Genomic DNA, 10,943 nt, shown 5'->3' with positions numbered 1-10,943 from the left:
TTAGTTTTTCATATATTTAGTTTTGTACATGTCCTGGATATTATTTGGTCAGCTTGTCATTGTGGCTTGGCTTATAGAGGACAAAGAGGCCTTGATTTCAGTCTCTATTTCAGGATGAACACTTTTTCTTAAGTTGTGTATTTTTGCAAGTGTGTCCCACTCAAAACAGCTAATAAAAGTATATAAGGAGCCACTGGAAAAGACATTCGGGCTTGTTTCTGTGCAGTCTTGTGAATGCTACCCAGTGTGCGACAGCCCTCATATGCAGTACAGATGTTTGGACACCAGAGGGCAGATTTTACTGTTGTACAGCATCTCTCCATGTTGTAAGGTGCCGCTGCTGCTGCAGGGAAGTGGCCATGCCCCTGTGGTCTCTTGTTATTTTTGGTCCTCTCAGTGCAAATACATCATCAGAGGTTTCAGGCCTATTCCTACAATTACATCTACTTTCTGTCATGATGTTGTATTTCCTCAATCAGCGCCATCCTCCAGTTATTATCCTCCCCCACCCTCCACCTTGCCTTGCTTACTTTGAGATACTCCAACTGTAATTTCTCAATTTAAGCCTGGCCACATAGGAAATGCATACACCCAAATAATCACATGTTCTCAAACACACAAGTACCCGATGTGTAGGGTACTCTATCCCATCTCAGAAGCTCCCTGCACATAGGCCCATTTATGCTCTTCCTGTGTTCTTATAATGTATACACGTACATATTGCTGATGTGTATGTTGACAGAATGATGATGCCTGATTGAGGCCTTCACCATATTCACCATGTTTCTATTTGAGGCGCCTATACAACACGTGACAGTGACAGGCATATTTCAACAAGGGTATAATTAAATATTCTAACACATGGAGCTTGTTTGAACCCTTCCCCCCCACCTGTAAATTAGACCAAATTATCTGCAATTTTCCAAAATGCTGGCTTATAGCACTTAATCTCGTCTGGTTTGCTCTTCCTGTCACATAAAACATAATTTAATTTGTGAATTTCCAAATGTTTTAAATTCTGTTCATAACTGAGACAAGAGTGACTGCTCACAGCAAAGGTGCAGACTGACTGCCTGAGGCTGTGTGATGATAGAGAAATGTCACATTGCATGCGCACGTATCATATTTTCATCTTGATTGCACATGTTTGGTCTTGCTTTACCAGCCGAGCAAAATCATGTTTATCCATTTGATATCCTTCAGTTATAAAATATTATTTAAAAATCTCTTCATGCTTGTGTCCAGCTACGCCAGCTGTAGAACGATTTAGATGAAGGGACAGAACAAGAGAGGGTGGAGTTAGGAATTTATATGTTTATAGGCTCAGACAATTCCAGTTTATTCATGTTTTTCAAACATAGCTAAACCACTGCAGAAGATTTCTCTGTTTTTAGTCTTTCGAGAGGACAATGATTCATCGCTTTATGCATAAAAATGAAAAAATAGACAAAAAACTACAACATGCATCCTCATGTGAACCTATGAAGAGGCAGAAACATTCATGCTGAGCTTTGGAACCAGAGTAGACTTTGGCAGGGGGAAGACTTGAATTAACAGTGTAATTTGGATGTTGTTTATATGCTTACAGTCTCTTTTCATTTTCTAAACACACCACTGCATTAATTTGAGAAGGACTCTGTGTCCTTGTGCTTATAGTGGTGAAATTGAAGGCTGTGAAAGTGCACAGTAGAGCCCTCTCTCTGCTCATCTCATTACAGTACCGCAGCAGCTTGATGTGGTCGGCGGGCTTCATTGTAATAACCATTAGGAATTAGGTTAACAGCCTTCAAGCTGAAGGCGGTGACGTCGCTTTGCTCTTATATTGTGGAGAGACCCTCCCTGTAAAATACGCTTTCAGTTTCATGTCACTTCATACACTTGATATATGACATAAAACGCCTTTACTGCACTTGGAAGAATATGAAAATGGCTAATTATGAACATGACACACCCAAAGTCACTGAGAGCACATGACAGCTGCACAGTCTCTTGTTTTAGGATCACATTGATTTGAGATTTTGTTTTACAGGTTTTTATGTGGTGGTGGAAAGTAACATTTACTCAAGTTCTGTAAGTACAATTCTGAGGTACTTTCATTCAGTGTTTCTGTTTTATGCCACTTTATACTTCTACTCTATATTCAGAGGCAAATATTGTACTTTTCACCCCACTACATTTATCTGACAGCTGTAGTTACTAGTTCATTTGCTGATTTAAATTGTAACATGTAAAATATAATCAACTGACAAATTATAACTGTTATTATAGATGAAGCTATACCTAGCAGTATATAAAGTCTTAAAACTTGCACCACCTTTACCAGCTGCATTGATGCTTACACACTGATGCATCATAATTAGCAGGGCTGTCCACGGCCAAAGAAACTCTCAGTCTACTTACACAATTTTGTCGACTAATCGATTAGTGGATTTAATCAACAGATCTGAGTTTCTCCACAAAGAATCACCCAAAAGCACAACTTTGTGTTGTGCTTTTGTCTACGTACTACTTCAACCTCTGATACCTGTTGAGATAATGCAAATTATTATCAACCTCTACAGAAATACATTGAAAGATAAAAACAAGCATCGGAAGTTGTGACAGAGCAAAATTTCTTTGTCTGATACTTCTGCAGAGAACATAATCTGGCATTCTGAGGTCCTGCTTGTTGTCCAGGCCTTTGTTCACATCTTAAAATTAACCCTGTAGATTTTACTTAATTCCCCTGAGAGTACTGGTGGACAGTGTTACTGGCAATGCTAGTGATGTTTGTGCTTGTACCCTACAATGATAACAGTCTTTGAAAGAAAGGTTTTCATATTTAGTCTTTTTTTGTTCGCTCCGCTGCCCAGGAGTTGACGTTTCTGGTTTCTTCGCCATGCTGACCGAGGCTCAACCCACACCCAAGAGGAGAACATAATTGGCGGTTAATGTAAGGGGACCCAGCCGAACACGTGAGTCAAGCAAGGCTAAAGATACACCATCACGGCTGGGATACAAATTTAATGTTTCAATAAACTCCACGGACCACTAAGAGCTAGTTTAAACTTTATGAATGGCAGACTTGCCGGGGGCCCTTGTGAGTGATTGGTGGAGAAATTACAGGGTCGTGAAAAAAAACATGGGCCCAAAAAGAGCCGGAAGTGTAAAAGTAACTGAAAAATGGCGGTGGTGGTAACCTTAGAGATGAGTGCTTATGTCTGGGAGGTCACCAGTTTGAAACCCCTGAATGCCAGGAAAATAGGGGGATGGATGAGAAAGAAATGGTTAGATGTCCTTCAACAACTCCGAAGGTGTGAATGCATGTAGCTGCACGAACGTGAAGCAGTGTGTTGCCATGCCACGCTTTCCTGAGGTTCAACAAACCACTTGAATGTTAAAAACCGTACTTTAGAGTGTTTCATTGTCTAAACACTTGAAATTTACCATGTAATTGAGTTGGAAATATTTGTCACACTCACTTCAGAAAGCGAGAAAACTTATTGCCAGTCAACCAAGTCAAGTGTTGCTTTTTTTCTTGCCTGTGAGATTTGATTGTTTCTGTTTCCATAGTTCATTTGCCGTAAGTCTATTTTCTGTAAAGGCCTGACTCAGCTGCTGGTTGGAAGCAATGTTCTTAATCTTTCTTTAGTCGTGGAAACCAGAGTTTCGGCATTGCAGCAGCCAAAAAATTAACTCAGCCAGACAGTTTATGAGGCGCTGCAAAACAGCTGTTGTACACAATGTACTATAAAAGGTAAAAAGGTCAGACATATATAGATATTCTTTTCATTCTTGTTTTGTTTTCTAGCAAGGAAACAATCTTTGCTGAAATTTGACCCATCCCTGTATATAGGGAGCAGTGGGCTGCCAATGACAGGCAACCGGGGAGCCTGGGGTTCAGTGTATTGCTCAGGTACACTTTGACACGTGACACGTCCCAGTCGAGGATCGAACCTTTGACCTTCCGGTTGCCAGACAACCCTCTTAACCCATTATAACTTGACCCTTTTGTCTGGATCATCTTGCCTGGTTTCAAATCCCTTCAAAGTAAAAAAACAACAACCATCCCAGTCAAACAGATGACACACTGCTAGAAGTATCTGCTTATTGTGGGATCATTTAAAGATATCAAAGTTAAACAAAACCAGCTTAATGGATTTTCGGGTCTTAAGTGTAGGTGGTGGAGTCCTGTATTTAAGGATAATGACTAATCCGCTACATCGAGCCTGCGAGAATTTCAGGTTTCACTGTCTGTATCAAGCAGCGTCAGCAATTTCACAACAAATGCCAAATAAAACCCAAAACAACTTTCAGTGTGTGTGAAGAAGTCTTTGTGAAAGACGTGGGGATGAAAACGCCCAGCTCTCTTAAAGCAGAGTAAACTGCATTAGAGCAGAGGCAGATTTATACATGACTTCAGTTCATAATTACATTGACTTAAGCACATACTGCAGTAAGAATGCGTGGGGTGAATGTCCCTGAAATGCAGAGTGATAACCAAGAAACAATGTTTATACACAATGTCACCTCACCTCAGCAGATAGTTAGCACTGCACCATAATGACTCGTGGAAAGAGAAGACAAGTGTTGCTTCTGTACACTATATTTGGTTCCAGCCATGTCTGTCTCTAAATAGGTGTTGGAGCTAAACTGTTAGTTTGTGCCCACAGAATTCACATATCTCAGCTCATAATGTTTGTATATCAAGACATGATCAGAGGAAGGTAGCTGGAGTTTAACGTACAATACGTCCATAACAATGCCGGGGTCGAGTCTCGCTGCCTTGTGGTTCGGAGGTTTGTTTTGCTGGCTGATGGATAACGTGTGGGCTTATACTCTGGCCGGAGTCGGAAACAGTGGCCATTACTGAGTCTAAATGGGAAACATTCCACATTATATAATATACACAAACAATATCATCCTGTCTACCCTCTATAAAAACATCCATTCATTAGCTAGACTTGCTTTTTTTGAGGGTTGCGGGAGGCTGGAGCCGAGCGCAGCTGACAGTAAATGTAATAATGTATAAAGAGTTCTTTTTTTTTAATGCTTTTTTAAAGTTTGAAATTGACTGTGGGTCGTTCAGCGGTTTCTTTCTCCAGCGAAAGACAAATCAGTGGCTTGTCAGCTCATTGTTTTACTATCTGGTGCACAAACCTAACTGTTTTGGTTTAATCTCACCGCTCCTAATAGTGTCATTTTCAGTTGCAGCATACATCTTTTTTTCAGCAATAAAGATCCATGTTCTCCCGATCAAACTAAATGGTGATGATATGTCAATGTTGTATTCACAGTTTGTTGCTGCTGCCCCCAAATTCTTTAAAGTTTGAAACCTGTATTGTTTACATCCCCGTTTCGTTGCTAGCAGTCCTAGCATTATAAGTGGTCATAAACTTGCGAGGGCACCTTTAATTTATACATTGCTTACTTTCCCCTTTTAGGTTTTATGTCTGTCGCAGTTAACTGCACCTCAACTAGAAGACCCCTTGTGAAAAGACAAACACTTATCAAAACCACCCGTTAAACACATGCACTAATGTCTTCAAATTTAAAGTATATGGCGAAAGCATATTTTATGCTGTTGGTTTTTTAATTGAATTCAGATGTGAATTAATGAGAATGTAACAAAGTCTGCATGTGTTTTGCCAAAAAAAGTATTCTAACTGTAACTATTAAAAAAATAAATCACGGCAATCATTCAGAAAAGTGGCTAGCTGCAAATATTTTGGAGTTTGTTGTTGGTAATCCACAGACACAAAAGATCCCAGAATAAATTGTTGCGTTTGTTTAAGGGGTTTTAGGGCACCATACTATTTACATGGTATGCAAATACCAGGTCCACAATCCAGGTGATTGTGGACCTGGAGAGCTGTCTGACACAACGTGTGTCGCGGGTATTTCTTGTCTTCAGTGTATCTTTTGAACACCCACCATAAGGGAAACCATAGAGCATTAAACATGTCTAACCACAGGTCACCTGAGACTGTCCCTGACATTTAGACAAAACAAATCTGAAATTAAAGTGTAAAAAAGTGGGCATGGGCTAAATTTGGCTGTGTTGTGTTTAGTGGACATTTACTCAGGAATGTAACAGAATCACAGTGAATGAACTTTTGTGTTGGCAGTTCTGCAGGACGCGGTGAAATTACAACACATTTAAAACTTTTTCATGATTGAGCACATCTTCAAAGGACCTATTGGACCTGCGTTTATATGAAATGAGCTGTTAAACCTCCTCTTATTTTAGCAGCTAACTCCAGTATTCAGGATAATGTACAGGAAATGTTTGTAACATTTGTATTCCTCTAGCTTCTAACATGCAAGCGTTAATAAGGGCTGTGGCATCTAATGGGCTGAATCCTGGCTGGGTTTTGTTAAATGATGTGTGCGACTCAACTGCATGACATAGATGAATCAATGGAAATGTAATTCTTGGGGGGGTCTGAATGAATTATCTTTGTTCAAACAACTTCATAAATATGTCAGCGTGCCCTGTTTCTTCCTGTGTGTAAAGTTCACGGGTCACATTCTTCTTAGACTTGATCAACATTAAATGACAAAAAAAAGAAATGCTTCCAGGTGGTCTGCAGGGCCATTGTTGCAAAGCAGAACAAAGGGTTTGTTATTTTGATGAGCCAACAGTTTCTCTGCAGAGGGCCTGTTTTACCAACCTGTCCTGAGCAGAGCCCAGTGGTCTGAAACAGAGAAAGAGTGAGAGTCATTGTGCACACTGCAGCTGTCTTAAGTGACTTTTAACCAGTATGCTCCAAATGTAAAACCATGCCTTCCTTTTAACATAATAACTATAATGTCACTTCCCAGAGCTCTCTCCCTAAATTGCAGCATGTATAGGTTTAACTGCAATGACAGCTTGCTGGAAGATCTTTCTAGGACTGGCCTGATGACTATTTTGGGTCTCTGACCTTCTTTCCCGACAAAGAGCTTCTGTTAATCTCTTCTTTAATTCCTGTACAGAATCCCTTCTTTTCCTGGATAATGCAGCTACTGTAAATAACATTTTCCAAGGGTACAGAATTTGCTTTTGAGGCACATCTGAAAACCTGTAAGTATATGTCTCTCTCTCTCTCTCTCTCTCTCTCTCTCTCTCTCTCTCTCTCTCTGCTGACAGAGTTGGAGGTGGACAGTCGTGTCTGGATGGCACAAGGTGAACTGTTCTGTCCAATGGTACATATAAGACTTTGAAGAGTTTCCAATTGGTGTTTTTTCTCAGCTATTTACAGTTCTGTATTTCAAACAAACTCTCCAAATGTGGAAGTTTGAGGTCCTGCGGTAGAAGACGAGAGCATTGCAGTCCTAATACTGGTGGACTTTTTCTGCTGCTGTGTTTACGTTGGTCTAGTCACATTCTGGTCAGATTGCAACAGCTCTCGGTTGAATAAAACTGTGGTGGTAGCCGCTGCTTGAATCCCATCTTATGCCAGACAGACAGGTGGACTCAGACTGTGTCTGGAAACTGTAGAAGCATTTAAATGGTCGCAGCTTTCTTAAGTGGTGACTACTGAAGGGACACAACATTTGATCAAACATATTTCCCAAGATGGAAACAGGCCTCACTCACAGACTGTGCTGCTGTGTGCATCTCATTTGGTCAGCCAAACCAGCCATTTCCAGGAGGCTGTTTCCACTTTGGTTGCCGGAGTGAATTTTCTTTTCTTTTATCCAAAGCCATCTGTTTCTATTTAGACTAATGATTTGTTTTATAATACAGAGATGCACCCATTCCTTTTTCTTCTTAAAGCCAATATGTGGAGGTTCTGTATGACATATTTGCTTTTAATAAAATGGGCTAAAATTGGCTACATGATGCGAAAAATGGGGGTAGGAGGGTAGCAGTGTGCATTGCTTCAAGATGCTAAAGTTTTTTAAAACTGTATGCTAGTGGCTTTAAATCTGTATTAATTTGTTAATCGCCCCCATTTTTGGCACTTTTGGAATGTGCAAAAAGCTGAAAAAACACCTATAATTGATACGATAAATGTGTTAGCATATATCTTAGAAGTTGCCTTTTTACACACCCACCAGATATACAGATCTTGTGACATTAACATTGATGTCTAGAGTTGAGTCCCCTGATGATGACGAATGTAATAGTCACTCTCCATTTTGCTCCACCAACTCCTGAGTGAAATATCTGACTCTTAAGCTGCTAAATGCTCCACTATGTTCACAAGCCAGTTGCTAACTTTGTCTGTCTGTGGGTTTATCAGAGCTGCCATCTGCAACAATGCTAATGAGAGCTGTGAGAGTGAACCATAACAATAAAAATGGTTCTTCGAGCAAAAAAATTTGCTCGAAGAAGGTAAAATGCAACGTAGAGCTGAGTGAAGCTGCAGAGCGAGGTGAGCCAGGAGGTTGTTGTGACACGAAGAAACCACAGAGGATAAAACCCACTTTCACATGACCCCAAAACTCACTGAACTAGCAGCTAGTTCAAACAGACCAATGGGTAATGGTTTTCTTTGAATGGGAACATGTGTAGAGGTCTGATTGATTGACTCAAAAAAAAGCCAATAACTATTTAGACTGATATGTTTAATGAGTTTTATAGTTGCCAAAGAAAATTCGAAATGCCACAGATGGTACCCAAATGACAAATTTGAAGATTCCACCTTAACCAGCCTCTACTAAAACTTTTATTGGAGATTTTAACTTTTGAGTTACAACAGATCGCTAAGACTGGCAGCGCCTCCCAGTGAATGTCACACAATCATTTTTGCTTTCAATAAAGGCTGAAGGTCACATAGCAAGTATTCCTAACAGGGTGAGGAATCTTCCTAAGACAATACACATGAGGGGGGTTTTCTTTCAACTGATGCTGATTTAATCAAAAATATGTTGAACAAAAGCGGAGCAAGACATTTTTGTTGACCCAAACTTTGAGGTCATGGTTATTGAGGGATTTCACTCATGCAAAATGTTTTTCCTCAGGTATTATGTTGCATTTCTAATGACAGGGCGTTCTCCTCCTCTGTTGCTTTGTCAGTGTAAATTGCATACCTTTACCAACAGATGCAAAATCAGAGATTTCAAACATAAATGAGTTTCATGTTTGCACTCTTCTTTCAAAGCTCGTCACTTTCACTTAATACACAGTGTGGAGCCCCTCCGTTGATTGCAGAGTTTGACCCAATCTATACGGCACAGACAAAGTGGTTAGCTTCATCAAAATTAAGCTAATTATACTCCACGCCTGTACACAGTAAGCTATACTTTCACCCGCTATTATCTCTCTAAAGTTTTGTGACTGTGAAACACCCTCTCCAAATTAAAGGTCGGAAATGTGCCAAAACCTGACATTATAAGTTGGGGAGCTGTTATTGTGAGTAACAAGCCCAGTCCTAAAACCCACTCTCTCCAGTCTTTCCAGTTTGACATCAACTGAGAGCTTATAAGCTCCAGCATGTGGAAATCAGACTTCTTCTCCAGTCTGTACAGAGCCAGAGAGCTTTTTTTAGAATTTAAGCGTTCTGCTCTGTGATGAAATGCAATAAACTGTTAATGTCAGTAATCACCTGAGGATAAGAAGAAGAAAAAAACATTACAGTTTGTGCACAGACACACCTTGTCTAACACATTTCCAAAACAGACAGCTGGAAGGTATTTTCAGCCTTTTCAAAACACAGAGTGTTTCTTTTTTTATTCATGACTTTAATGAAATAAATTAATTTGTATTTTTCTTTATAAACAGTATGTGCAAGTGCCCAGTATATAATATCCATGCACACACTTGAAGTTAGGTGATTTACAGTGCATTCAGACGGTATTGAAACGTATTGATGTGCTTTTTGGGAGGCACCTGAGTCACATTTTAAGTGTCACAGCAAAGGATCTAAATACTTAAATTTTTAATACATTTGTAAAAATCTGGTTTTCACTTAGTCATTGTGGGGTAGAGTGCAGAGTCATGACGGAAAATTTACCAAAACGACTTTGGCATAAGGCTGCAGCATAACAAAATGTGAAATAAACCTTTGTGAATAGATTCTGAATGTACTGAATAACGTCTTCTACCCATGCAACAAAAATAATAAAGATACAGTTATCCTGCTGTAAATGTAATGGGAATATAGACAGATTAAGATATTTATACCTGTTCAATGATGTATTTGGTACTTTAGCAATCATTAAAGTGTATATGCATAAAGAGAGAGATTTAAAAAAATGTTTAAAGTACTTTTTCTACCTCAGGATTTGAGCACAGTGTGCTTTCCCAAGTTTTTATAGGTTTAACAAACATGCTTATTCTGGTTGACTCATACATAATAGTGGCTGTTGCCATGGTTTTGTTGCTTCATTAAGCAACTTGTTAAGCATACAAAATGTTATGTTATAGAGCTTAGAGTTGGTTTGGTGTTTAGACAATGGAAAGCTAGAGAGCTTTATTTAGGACGCTGTGATTCACAGTGCTGTCACCACAATGACTGCTCTTTGATTTACTGCTGTATCTGGACCCACAGGGTTTGAACATATGCTGGAAGCTGACTAAACACATCATTCAGCAAACTATCCATCATGGATAGAGCTGGTGCTTCAGTGGCAGGCAGCACCAAACAACGTAAAAATGGTAAAAATACCAGTACAACATTGGAAAAAGTATTATTTGCAAAATACTTAATATGAAAAGTAAAAGTACTTGCTCTGTAGAAAAATATAACATGACTGATATATTGTTGTATATGACTGATGATTAATTAATGATTGAATTGATGATGAATATTGATGCATCAATGTGTAAGTGGCATTCTACTGTTTAACTGGTTGAGGTGGAGCTTATACTTTATGTACAGTGAGGTAGTTTAGTCAATTGGTTCTCATTGCTGAACTCCCGTTGGACAGGATCCAAATCAACGCAGCAGAACCAGACATATCAGCATTGATTCCTCACATGCCTTCTCCTTAACAAAACCTGTCCCCTACATTACCCACAATGCAACTCAACT

The sequence above is a fragment of the Anarrhichthys ocellatus genome, unplaced genomic scaffold (genome assembly GCF_004355925.1).
Source record: "Anarrhichthys ocellatus isolate YVR2014 unplaced genomic scaffold, GSC_Weel_1.0 scaffold7, whole genome shotgun sequence".
NCBI lineage: Eukaryota > Metazoa > Chordata > Actinopteri > Perciformes > Anarhichadidae > Anarrhichthys > Anarrhichthys ocellatus.
This window is presented reverse-complemented; position numbering follows the sequence as displayed.